The sequence below is a fragment of the Leucoraja erinacea genome, chromosome 28, assembly GCF_028641065.1.
Source record: "Leucoraja erinacea ecotype New England chromosome 28, Leri_hhj_1, whole genome shotgun sequence".
Lineage (NCBI taxonomy): Eukaryota > Metazoa > Chordata > Chondrichthyes > Rajiformes > Rajidae > Leucoraja > Leucoraja erinaceus.
The window spans coordinates 26,414,353-26,425,496 of NC_073404.1; positions in this window are offsets into that span (position 1 = coordinate 26,414,353).

Below are 11,144 nucleotides of genomic sequence, written 5' to 3' on the forward strand. Positions count from 1 at the left end.
GATAATTCCCGATATTTTGGACTTTAAAATCTCCACGGCAAATGTCACCGCGACTGTTCACTTCCGCTGGATTCCTCCCTTCAGCTCCCTCACTTTAATTTACCTTAGTTTCTATCGTGAAATTTTTTTTTTACTGTAACCATCTAGGTAGCTGTGCCTCACTATCCCACCCCACTAGGGGCATTTTTACATTGCAGATCAAAAAACAAGCCCGTTTTCTATGTGGGAGAAAACGGGTGGGAAAGTGTGTGTTTTCCCATCCACTAACATGTACTCTTGATGTCTACACATGTCCTCCCTTGAGATTTTCAAGCTCACGTCATCTTGCGGATCTATCCTCCAGTGTCACCATTCGTGAAATCTAATAGGTAGTGCGTGTCTCGTGCCGACCAGCGATCCCCGATCAATTTGATTAACACTATCCCACTGTCCCACTAGGGACAATCGGGTTTACATTTACCAAGTCCAGAGAAATCCACTAGCCTGTACGTAGAAGGAAAACAACTTTATCCAGAAAACAGTGAACATCGGACAAGAAAACCAGAAGATCTTAAAGAGAAAACCCATGCAGATCACGAGGGAGTAACGATAACATATAACTGAAACTCCGTACAGACTCTTGCGTCTTGTTTTACACAATGAATATCCTGAGCCTATGAAGGCAAAATGGCAAGCTAAATGCCCATCTTCACTACCCTATCCACCAGTGTCACCATCCTGCCCCACTTAAGCTAATAGGCAGTGCGTGTCTCAGAGTAATTATCCTCTGAAATGACCCATTAAGCCATTAAGCTCATGGGCAATTTGATTAGGGGAAGAAGTGCTGACTGTGCCAGGAATGGTCACATCGGGTTCGAATGAATGAAAAGTCACAGAGAAATCTACTAGTGAGCGTAGAAGAAAACAACTTTATCCAGAAAACAGCAAGAACATCGGACAAAGTACCCGCAGGAAACAGTTAAAGTGAATTGCATGCCTGAAAACGAGGAAAGTACAAGATAAGCATATAACTGAAAAAAACAAATGGAGGGTTAGAATCTTAGTATTGGAGGATGAACAATGAGTGTAAACATGAGTTGTTGGGCAAAATGGTCCTTTGCTGAGCTGCCCATTCAGCACAACCCTCCCACAGTAGTCACCAATAATCTGTGCAACTTTACAGTAGTACAGCATGGGGTTAGTGGGAGGAGACATTGGCTGGTCGTGGAGGGTTGCTGTTCAGATTGGAGATCTATATCTAATAAAGTGCTACAGGGGTCTGTGTTTGGTCCTTTATTGTTCAACATACAGTATATATTAACGATAAGGTGGACAATATGGGGGCATGTCAAAGGCCAGGCAAGGAGGTAGAGGAGGCCCTGTAGCAGCCTGGGATTGACTTGGATCGGGAGGTACTCCAGTACATCAAGTGCCTGGACAATACTTTATCTGGCACTTTTTGTCTTTTCATCTCTGCCGATCGGACATCCCCTCGCCTGTATCTACCTATCACTCGTCAGGGTTTGTCCTGCCCTTCCGCTCTTCCAGTTCGCTCTCCCCCCCCCCCCCCCCCCCCCCCCCCCCCCCAACTAACACACCCCCCCCCCCCCCCCCCACCCCCCCCCCCCCCCCCCCCCCCCCCCCCCCCCCCCCCCCCCCCCCCCCCCCCCCCCAATTGAAAGACAGGTCCCGACCCAATCCGTCATCTATCCATGTTCTCCAGAGATGCTGCCTGACCCGCTGAGTTACCCCAACGCTTTGTGTCGTGTTTTAGATTCATAGGGCTAACAAATATCCCAATGATGATGCCTAATTGCTTTGTTAGTTGCAAAAGCTGTGGAAGGAATTTACAGAGACAACACCATCACAATTGTTGCGATCACATCTGAGAAACGTTGGCTCCAAGTTGCACATAAGGTTTTTTTTTTTTAAAACAACTTTAAAAGAAATGTAATTATCAGTCAATGCGTTGCAAATGATCTAATTGTGGCAGTAACAGCCATCTGAAAATTAAGAGCTGCATGAATAATATATTGGGATGGTTGTAAAGGCTTGTGTTGAAATGTGAGACTATTGCAATATGGTCACCTCAAAGCACCTAGATCAAATCTCTCTTGAATAGACAGTGTAGATCGGATAGTGTTTAGAGGGGTTATGGGCCAAGCCCAGTCAGGTGGGACTAGTGAAGATAGACACAAAATGCTGGAGTTACTCAGAGGGTCAGGTAGCATCTCTGGAGAAAAAGAATAGGTGACGTTTTGGGTCGGAACTGAAGAAGGGTTTGGACCCAAAACGTCACCTATTCTTTTACTCCCGAGTTCCTGCCTGACCCGGTGAGTTACTCCAGCATTTTGTGTCTATCTTCGGTATACACCAGCATCTGCAGTTCCTTCCTACACATTGGGACACATGGCTTTGATGGGCTTGCAGTGGGCACGTTGGGCAGAACGGCCTGTTTCCACGCTGTATGGCTCCGTGGCTCCGTGCATCCAAACTGCATGCAATCTTAATGTTTGAAACAGGTCAGGACCTGGACTGTGCTAGAGCTGCCATGATACTTGGGGTAACATGATACTAGACTACTTTGCTGAGTGGTAGTGAGCGGCTCCAGTCGCAGAGCTTACCGCTACTCTTTTCCTCACCTGACACATGTTTGCAACAGAGAAATCAAAAAATATTTTTACAAAGAAAACATTGAGTCATAAAGTCATACAGTGTGGAAGCAGGCCCTTCGGCCCAACTTGCCCATGCCGACCAACATGCCCCACCTACACCAGTCCCATCTGCCTGCGTTTGGCCCATATCTCTCCAAACCTGGCCTACCTGTGTCTTGGTAAGTGAATTCTGTTTCCTTTCATATTAGGGCCACTTCTCACATCTCGCGCACTCATAAGTTGCACATCTACATTAGATAATGTGGCATAATATTAGTTTTGGACCTCCAGTCATGATGAGCATAATGGTATAAAGCAGGGGGTTCACAACCTTTTTCGTCCCGTTTACCCCTGGCAACTTTAATAGCAGATAACAATGTTATTTCTCTTATTTATGAACAACTAATGATGAACAGACACCGATATACCAGAACCAGACACAGTCAGTCAATGAGAAAAAATATGTACAAATCCAGAATCAACAAATCTACCCCCTGGGTAGGTGAAATTTACCCCAGTTTGGAACCCTTGGTATAAAGCTACTGACAGGATTGGGCACCGACACACTGAAGGTGCGTTCCAACAATGCACAGCTCCTCCCAGACATTTCAAAGGTATCAAAGGTATTTTATTAGTCACATACACACTAGGTGTAGTGAAATGCTTATTGCCATTTTGCAGCACATAAAGAAAGAACAGACATAACATTAATAGGAGTTTTAGAACATAAAAAACATCCCCCCACAATGGTTCCCATTATGAGGGAAGGCACAGTGTCCAGTCCCCAACCCCAGTTCACCCATAGTCGGGCCTATTGAGGCCTCCAAAGTTGCCTCTACGGAGGCCCGATGTTCCAGGCCGTTATCGCGAAATGTTACTTTCATTGCAGCATCCGTCTGCATTAAGTTCAAGGTCACGTTGAGTTTCTTGTCAAATGCACTAGTATAGGAGGTACAGCTACAATAAGAATGTTGCTTGCAGCACATAGATTCACACGATACACAAATCATACATGAATTACACATGCCAAATTACACATGACAAAAAAAAACTACTGCAAAAAATTGGCTTCAGTGCAAACAAACCACAGTTTAAAAACAAGTCCAGAGGAGTGCAAGAGGTTGACTGTTCAAGAAACCGATAGTTGAAGGAAAGGTGGACAGAAATGCTGGAGAAACTCAGCGGGTGAGGCAGCATCTATGGAGCGAAGGAAATAGGCAACGTTTCTGGTCGAAACCCTTCTTCAGGACTGATGTGAGGGTGGGGGGGGGGGGGGGGGAGGCGGGAAGAAGAAAGAAAGGTGGAGCTAGTGGGCTGAGGGAGAGCTCCACCTCCAGGGAAGGAGAAAGCAGGGACTACCTGAAACTAGAGAAGTCAATGTTCATACCGCTGGGGTGCAAACTGCCCAAGCGAAATATGAGGTGCTGAAGGAAAGTAAGGAAATAATCAAATAAGGAAAGTATTTGAGAAAGAACTGCAGATGCTGGAAAAATCGAAGGTAGATAAAAATGCTGGAGTAACTCAGCGGGTGAGGCAGCATCTATGGAGAGAAGGAATAGGCGACGTTTTGGGTCGAGACCCTTCTTCAGAATTTAGGAGATTGAGAGGGGATCTTATAGAAACTTACAAAATTCTTAAGTGGTTGGACAGGCTAGATGCAGGAAGATTGTTCCCGATGTTGGGGAAGTCCAGGACAGGGGGTCACAGCTTAAGGATAAGGGGGAAATCCTTTAAAACCGAGATGAGAAGAACTTTTTTCACACAGAGAGTGGTGAATCCCTGGAACTCTCTGCCACAGAGGGTAGTTGAGGCCAGTTCATTGGCTATATTTAAGAGGGAGTTAGATGTGGCCCTTGTGGCTAAGGGGATCGGGGGGTATGGAGAGAAGGCAGGTACGGGATACTGAGTTGGATGATCAGCCATGATCATATTGAATGGCGGTGCAGGCTCGAAGGGCCGAATGGCCTACTCCTGCACCTAATTTCTATGTTTCTATGTTTCTATGTTTCATACTGCTTAGTTTAGTTTAGTTTTGATTAGAGATGCAGCGTGGAAACAAGCCCTTCAGCATACCGCATCTCCTTCCTAAAAGAACATCCTTTAATTCTGAGGCGATGGCCTGTAGTCCTAGACTCTTCCACTAGGTATCAGTCTGCATTGTTTGAGCTTTGCCGATGATGAAGTCAACATCCTCTCCACACCCACTCAATCCACGTTTTTCACTATTCCGTACATTTCAATGAGGTCCCCCCTCAGACTTCTGTAACTCCTGCCCAACACTAGCAGCCTGAAGAGGGGATAGTCCCGATGGCGGGAATTCTTGACGACTGATATCACCTTCTTGCCCCGCATGTAGATGCTTTCGATGGTGGGGAAGGTTCTGTGCCAGTGATTATCTGTTGTGCCAACCACTCTCTGCAGCCTCTTCAGTTAGAAACATAGAAAATAGGTGCAGGAGGAGGCCATTCGGCCCTTCGAGCCAGCACTGCCATTCAATTAGATCACGGCTGATCATCCAAAATCAGTAGCCCATTCCTGCTTTTTTTCCCCATATCCCTTGATTCCATTAGCCCAAAGAGCTGAATCTAACTCTTGAAAGCCCTGTGTGTTGGGATATCCTTGCCAGGTCATGATGCAACTAGCCAGGATACTTTCCACAGTGCATCTGTAGAGGTTTGTCAGAATACTTGGTGAGACGCCAAATCTCCTTAAACTTCTAGGAAACCAGAGTCATTGGCATGATTATATTTACGTGCTGGGCAAAGGACTGGTCGTCCGAGATGTTAACGTCTAGCGATTTGAAACTGCGACTCTCTCCACTGCTGACCCACCGATGGTCTCACAACGTCACGTCACAGTTAGTTCCTCGGTTTTTATTGGCGTTGAGCGAGAGGTTTTGCTGGGGTGTCATCACTCAACTAGGTGTCCTATCTCTCTCCTGTCTGCTGACTCATCACCGCACATGATTCTGCCAAACAACAGCGTTGTTGTCAGCAAATGTGGAGATGGCATTGGAGCCATGCTTAGCAACACGGTAAAGAGGATAAGCATGCGGCTGTGTGGTCCACCTTTGCTGACGGTCAGTGCGGGGGGGATGTTGTCATCAGTCCACACTGATTCAGGTCTGCGGATGGTAAAGTCAAGGATCCCAGTTGCAAAGGGAGGTTTAGTGTCCTGGATCTTGGTGTGGAGTCTGGAGGTGATGGATGATGATAGAACATGGCAGCTGAGGTACTAGAAGCTCGTACTATTATAACGTTGAAGTAACATTTAGACTGGTACATGGTACATTAAAGAAACACTAACGGGGCACTTGGATAAACATGACTTCATCGGACAGAACCAGCATGGTTTTGTGAAGGGGAAGTCCTGTTTAATGAATCTGCTCGAATTCTTTGAGGAAGTAACAACCCGGGTGGATAAAGGGGAACCGGTGGATGTGGTATACTTGGACTTCCAAAAGGCTTTTGACAAGGTGCCACATAAGAGACTATTGCTAAAAATAAAAAATTATGGGATTGGGGGTAATATATTAGCATGGGTAGAGGATTGGCTAACAAATAGGAAGCAGAGAGTGGGGATAAATGGTTCATACTCGGGATGGCAACCGGTAACTAGCGGGGTTCCGCAAGGGTCGGTGCTGGGACCCCAGTTGTTCACAATTTATATAAATGATTTGGAGGAGGGAACCAAGTGTAATATATCAAAATTTGCGGACGATACAAAAATGGGAGGAAAAGTAGGGGATGAGGAGGATAGGAAGAGTCTGCAAAAGGATATAGATAAGCTAGGTGAGTGGGCAACAACTTGGCAGATGAAATTTAATACTAGTAAATGTGAAGTCATTCACTTTGGGAAAAAAAATGATAGGGCAAGTTATTTTCTAAATGAGGAGGAGCTGCGTTGTAATGCAACGCAAAGGGATCTAGGGGTATTAGTACATGAATCACTGAAAGTTAGTATGCAGGTGCAGCAAGCAATCAGGAAGGCCAATGGAGTTTTGGCCTTTATTGCTAGGGGGATTGAGTATAAAAACACGGAGGTCTTGCTGCAGCTGTACACAGTATTAGTGAGACCACATTTGGAATACTGTGTACAGTTCTGGGGTCCATACTTAAGAAAGGATGTACTAGCCCTGGAGGCAGTGCAGCGAAGGTTTACAAGATTAATTCCTGCAATGAGGGGATTGACATATGAGGAAAGGTTAAGTAGGCTGGAACTCTACTCTTTGGAGTTTAGAAGAATGAGAGGCGGTCTCATTGAAACATATAAGATCGTGAGGGGCCTTGATCGGGTGGATGCACCGAGGATGTTCCCAATGATCGGGGAAACTAGAACTAGGGGACATAGTTGCAGAATAAGGGGGGGGCTCTTTTAAAACTGAGATGAGGAAGAACTTCTTCACCCAGAGGGTGGTTAATTTATGGAATTCACTGCCCCAGGGAGCAGTGGAAGCAGAAACTTTAAATATAGTTAAGACTAAAATAGATGTTTTTTTAGCTGCCAAGGGGATAAGGGGCTACGGGGAGAGGGCAGGGATATGGACCTAGGTATGGTTAGTATAGTAAGACCTGAGTGATCTCCTGGACAAGTGTCGATCGCCTAGATTGGGGTCGGAGAGGAATTTCCCGGATTTTTTTCCCGAATTGGACCTGGGTTTTTTATCCGGTTTTTTGCCTCCCCCAGGAGATCACGAGGTTCTTGGGGTGGAGAGGGGTGATAGCGGTATAAAGGGGAGGGTAGTGTCTTGTGTTCTGTGTCTTGTGTCTACTGTTTGTGGGTAAGTGTGTCTGTTTAGTGTTCAGCCATGAGCGAATGGCGGTGCGGGCTCGATGGACCTGGTGGTCTACTCTCGCACCTACTTTCTATGTTTCTATGTTTCTATGATAGGACAGGCTTAGAGGGATATGGGCCAAACACAGGCAGGTGGGACTAGTGTAGATGGCACATGTTGGGCAGTTTGGGCAAATTGGGTCGAAGGGCCTGTTTCCACACTGGAAGACTCTATGATAGCAGGAGCGGGGCACTGATTTTGGATGATCAGCCACGATCATATTGAATGGCAGTGCTGGCTGGAAGGGCTGAATGGCCTACTCCGGCACCTCAATACTGTGATAGTGTTGAATGCCGAGCTGTCACGGAACAGCAGCCTGACGTATGCGTTCCTGTTATCCTGATGATCCACAGCAGAGTCTAGAGCCAGTGAGATAGAATCCACCATTGACCTGTCGTGGTGACACTTAAACTGATGTGGATCCAGGTCATCTCTGAGACAGGAGCTGGCATGCAGCAAAACCAACCTCTTGAAGGACTTCATTGCAGTGGATATAACTGCTGCCAGAGAATTGACATGAAGCTCTTCTTAGGCACTGGTATGATTGATGTCTTTTTGAAGCATTTGGGAAACCTCAGACCACTAAAGCAAGAGACTGAAAATGTGCTTGAATCAATAGACAATAGACAATTGTGCAGGAGTAGGCCATTCGGCCCATCGAGCCAGCACCGCCATTCACTGTGATCATGGCTGATCATCCACAATCAGTACCCCGTTCCTGCCTTCTCCCCATATCCCTGACTCCGCTATCTTTAAGAGCCCTATCTAGCTCTCTCTTGAAAGCATCCAGAGAACCGGCCACCACCGCCCTCTGAGGCAGAGAATTCCACAGACTCACAACTCTCTGTGTGAAAAAGTGTTTCCTCATTTCCGTTCTAAATGCCTTACCCCTTATTCTTAAACAGTGGCCCCTGGTTCTGGACTCCCCCAACATTGGGAACATGTTTCCTGCCTCTAGCGTGTCCAAACCCTTAATAATCTTATATGTTTCAATAAGATTCCTTGTCATCCTTCTAAACTCGATAGTATACAAGCCCAGCCGCTCCATTCTCTCAGCGTATGACAGTCCCGCCATCCCGGGAATTAACCTCGTAAACCTACGCTGCACTCCCTCAATAGCAAGAATGTCCTTCCTCAAATTACTCCAATCAGTTGGTGCCCATCGGTCTTTAGCACTTGGATGGGTAGGCCATGTAGGCTGGATGCTTTGTGTAGATTCACTCTCTTGCAGAATGCTCCTACATTGGTCTAATGTGGTCCTGGTTCTCCCTTTCAGAGCGCGGAAACAGGCCCTTCGGCCCACTGAGTCCACGCCGACCAGCGATCCCCGCACATCAACACTATCCTACACGCACTGGGGACAATTTTTACATTTATCAAGCCAATTAACCTACAAACCTGTACGCCTTTGGAGTGTGGGAAGAAACTGAAGATCTCGGAGAAAACCCATGCGGTCACGGGGAGAACTTACAAACTCCGTACAGACAGCACCCGTAGTTGGGATCGAACCCGTGTCTCTGGCGCTGCAAGTGCTGTAAGGCAGCAACTCTACCGCTGCGCCACCGTGACCGCCTTAAGTTGCTTGCATTTCATCCATACACATGGCGAGATAAGAATATTACGTTAGAATTGCACACAAGTTGGCCACACATTATCGTTCAAGACATTGAAGCAGTTCGATGGTCCGGCTGGAGATGGGGATGGGAGCCGAGGCATGGTAACGTGGCCAGCTCAATCTGTTCCGAATTCACTAATCTCAGCCAGGTGCTGCAGTGGAGGCGCATCAGTCACGGTCTCCGCTCTCCATCCGCGACCTGTGACTTTGACTGCACGTACACTGGTGCCGTGATTCCGTGCTGGAGTCAGGGAAGCGTGGCAACTTTCAATGTCAGACCACAAGCATGACGAATGGCCACACGGTGAGTTAAAACAGCAGCATCTACTTTTCATTGATTTCTCAGATAAGCAGAGAGAAAGGATTCAACGTCCTCGGTTAGGAAGCAAGAAGAATATTATAACAGCATGAGGATGAAATAAAATTAAACATTTACATTACTATACATGTGTAATGGGAAAGTCAACCCACATTTGGACAAATTATTTCCAATTTTGAAAGTAACTCAATAGCAGTACTGTGCATGGAATTCCTTTTGCTGTTAACTTGATCCATTTTCCATTTCAAAAAATAGGCCAGCAATTTAGTGTTGTTCCTTGAGCTATGCTTTTATCAATGTCCTTTCTAAGCTGCTCATTTCTTTATTTCTGGTTCAACAACCTGTAACTTAATCTCAGGCAAAAAAGCATAAAATAAATGATTAGCTTTGTGGGTCTGGGTGTGGGAAAGAAGGATTTGCAACAAACAAGCCTACCGAGCTAATCTTTTGTTAAACCAATCACAAAACCATATGTTCTCATCTATTATGAACTCAGCTGGCTGCATAAAAATTACATAGTTGGGCTTTTTTAAAAAACATTCAGACAATATTTTAAAGCACAACGCAGCGCTGTAGTGTCGTTCAATTTAGTTTAGAGATAGAGGGCATAAACAGGCCCTGCGGCCCACCGAGTCTACGCCAACCAGCGATTCCCGCACACTAACACTACCCTACAGGCACTGGGGACAATTTACATTGATACCAAGCTAATTCACCTACAAACCTGTACGTCTTCAGAGTGTGGGAGGAAACTGACGATCCCGGGGAAAAAACCCACGTGGTCACGGGTAGAATGTACAAACTCCATACAAACCGCACCTGTGGTCAGGATCGAACTCGGGTCTCTGGCGCTGTAAAGGGCCTGAGCATGCGACTCCATGCGGCAAGCGCGACCTAACGTGGTCGCTTGAGCTGTACAGCCTCGCGGGGCCGGTCTCACTTCGATCGCCGGAGCCGTATGGAGTTGTGTGGAGCTGGTCCCGACGTCGCGCGGGGCTCCGAAAAACTGACCGTGTTCAAAAATCCCGCGCGGCAACAGCCTGCCGGCCCGCAGCCGCCTTGAAGTCGTACGCACCGCCACGACGGGCGAGCGCAGCGTCTCGACGCCGTAGGTCACGCGCAAACTTCCCGTGGACTTCGCTCAAACTTCACGTCACTCACTCGACCTCCACGCGGCCCCCGCTTCCGGTTTGGTCGCGCTTGCCGCATGCAGGCCGCATGCTCGTGGGACAGGCCCTTAAGGCAGCAACACTACCGTTGCACAACCGTGCCGCCAATGTACATGGGTAGAAATTTATAACAAAGTCAACATCATCCTTCAAGTTCCCATGCAGCTAGTAGCAAGATATTATATAGCATTCATTAATTTCTCTGGCCATTAATTATCGTCCTTGCAGCCATGACAATGGACAGGTGATGGAAATTTAAAAATGTTAAATTGTCATATTCACTTTATTGGATAATGCATTATCATGAAATGACTCCCATTAACATCTGGTGGCCATCTTGTCATGACGATTTTGTGACCAACACAATGTGAGAAAAAAGGACACTTCTACTAGAAATAACATGAAATTGCAGCATCCTGCTGATTATGTAAATCTCCTGCTCAAAGCTACTTAACTAATACAACAAAACCAATCCCTTACACATCAAAGCACCAAGTTAAGTGCTTTTCACTATTTACACTGGCAGTAAAGGGAGGCAGCTGCATCATCTTCCAAGTGATTTATGAATCATCCT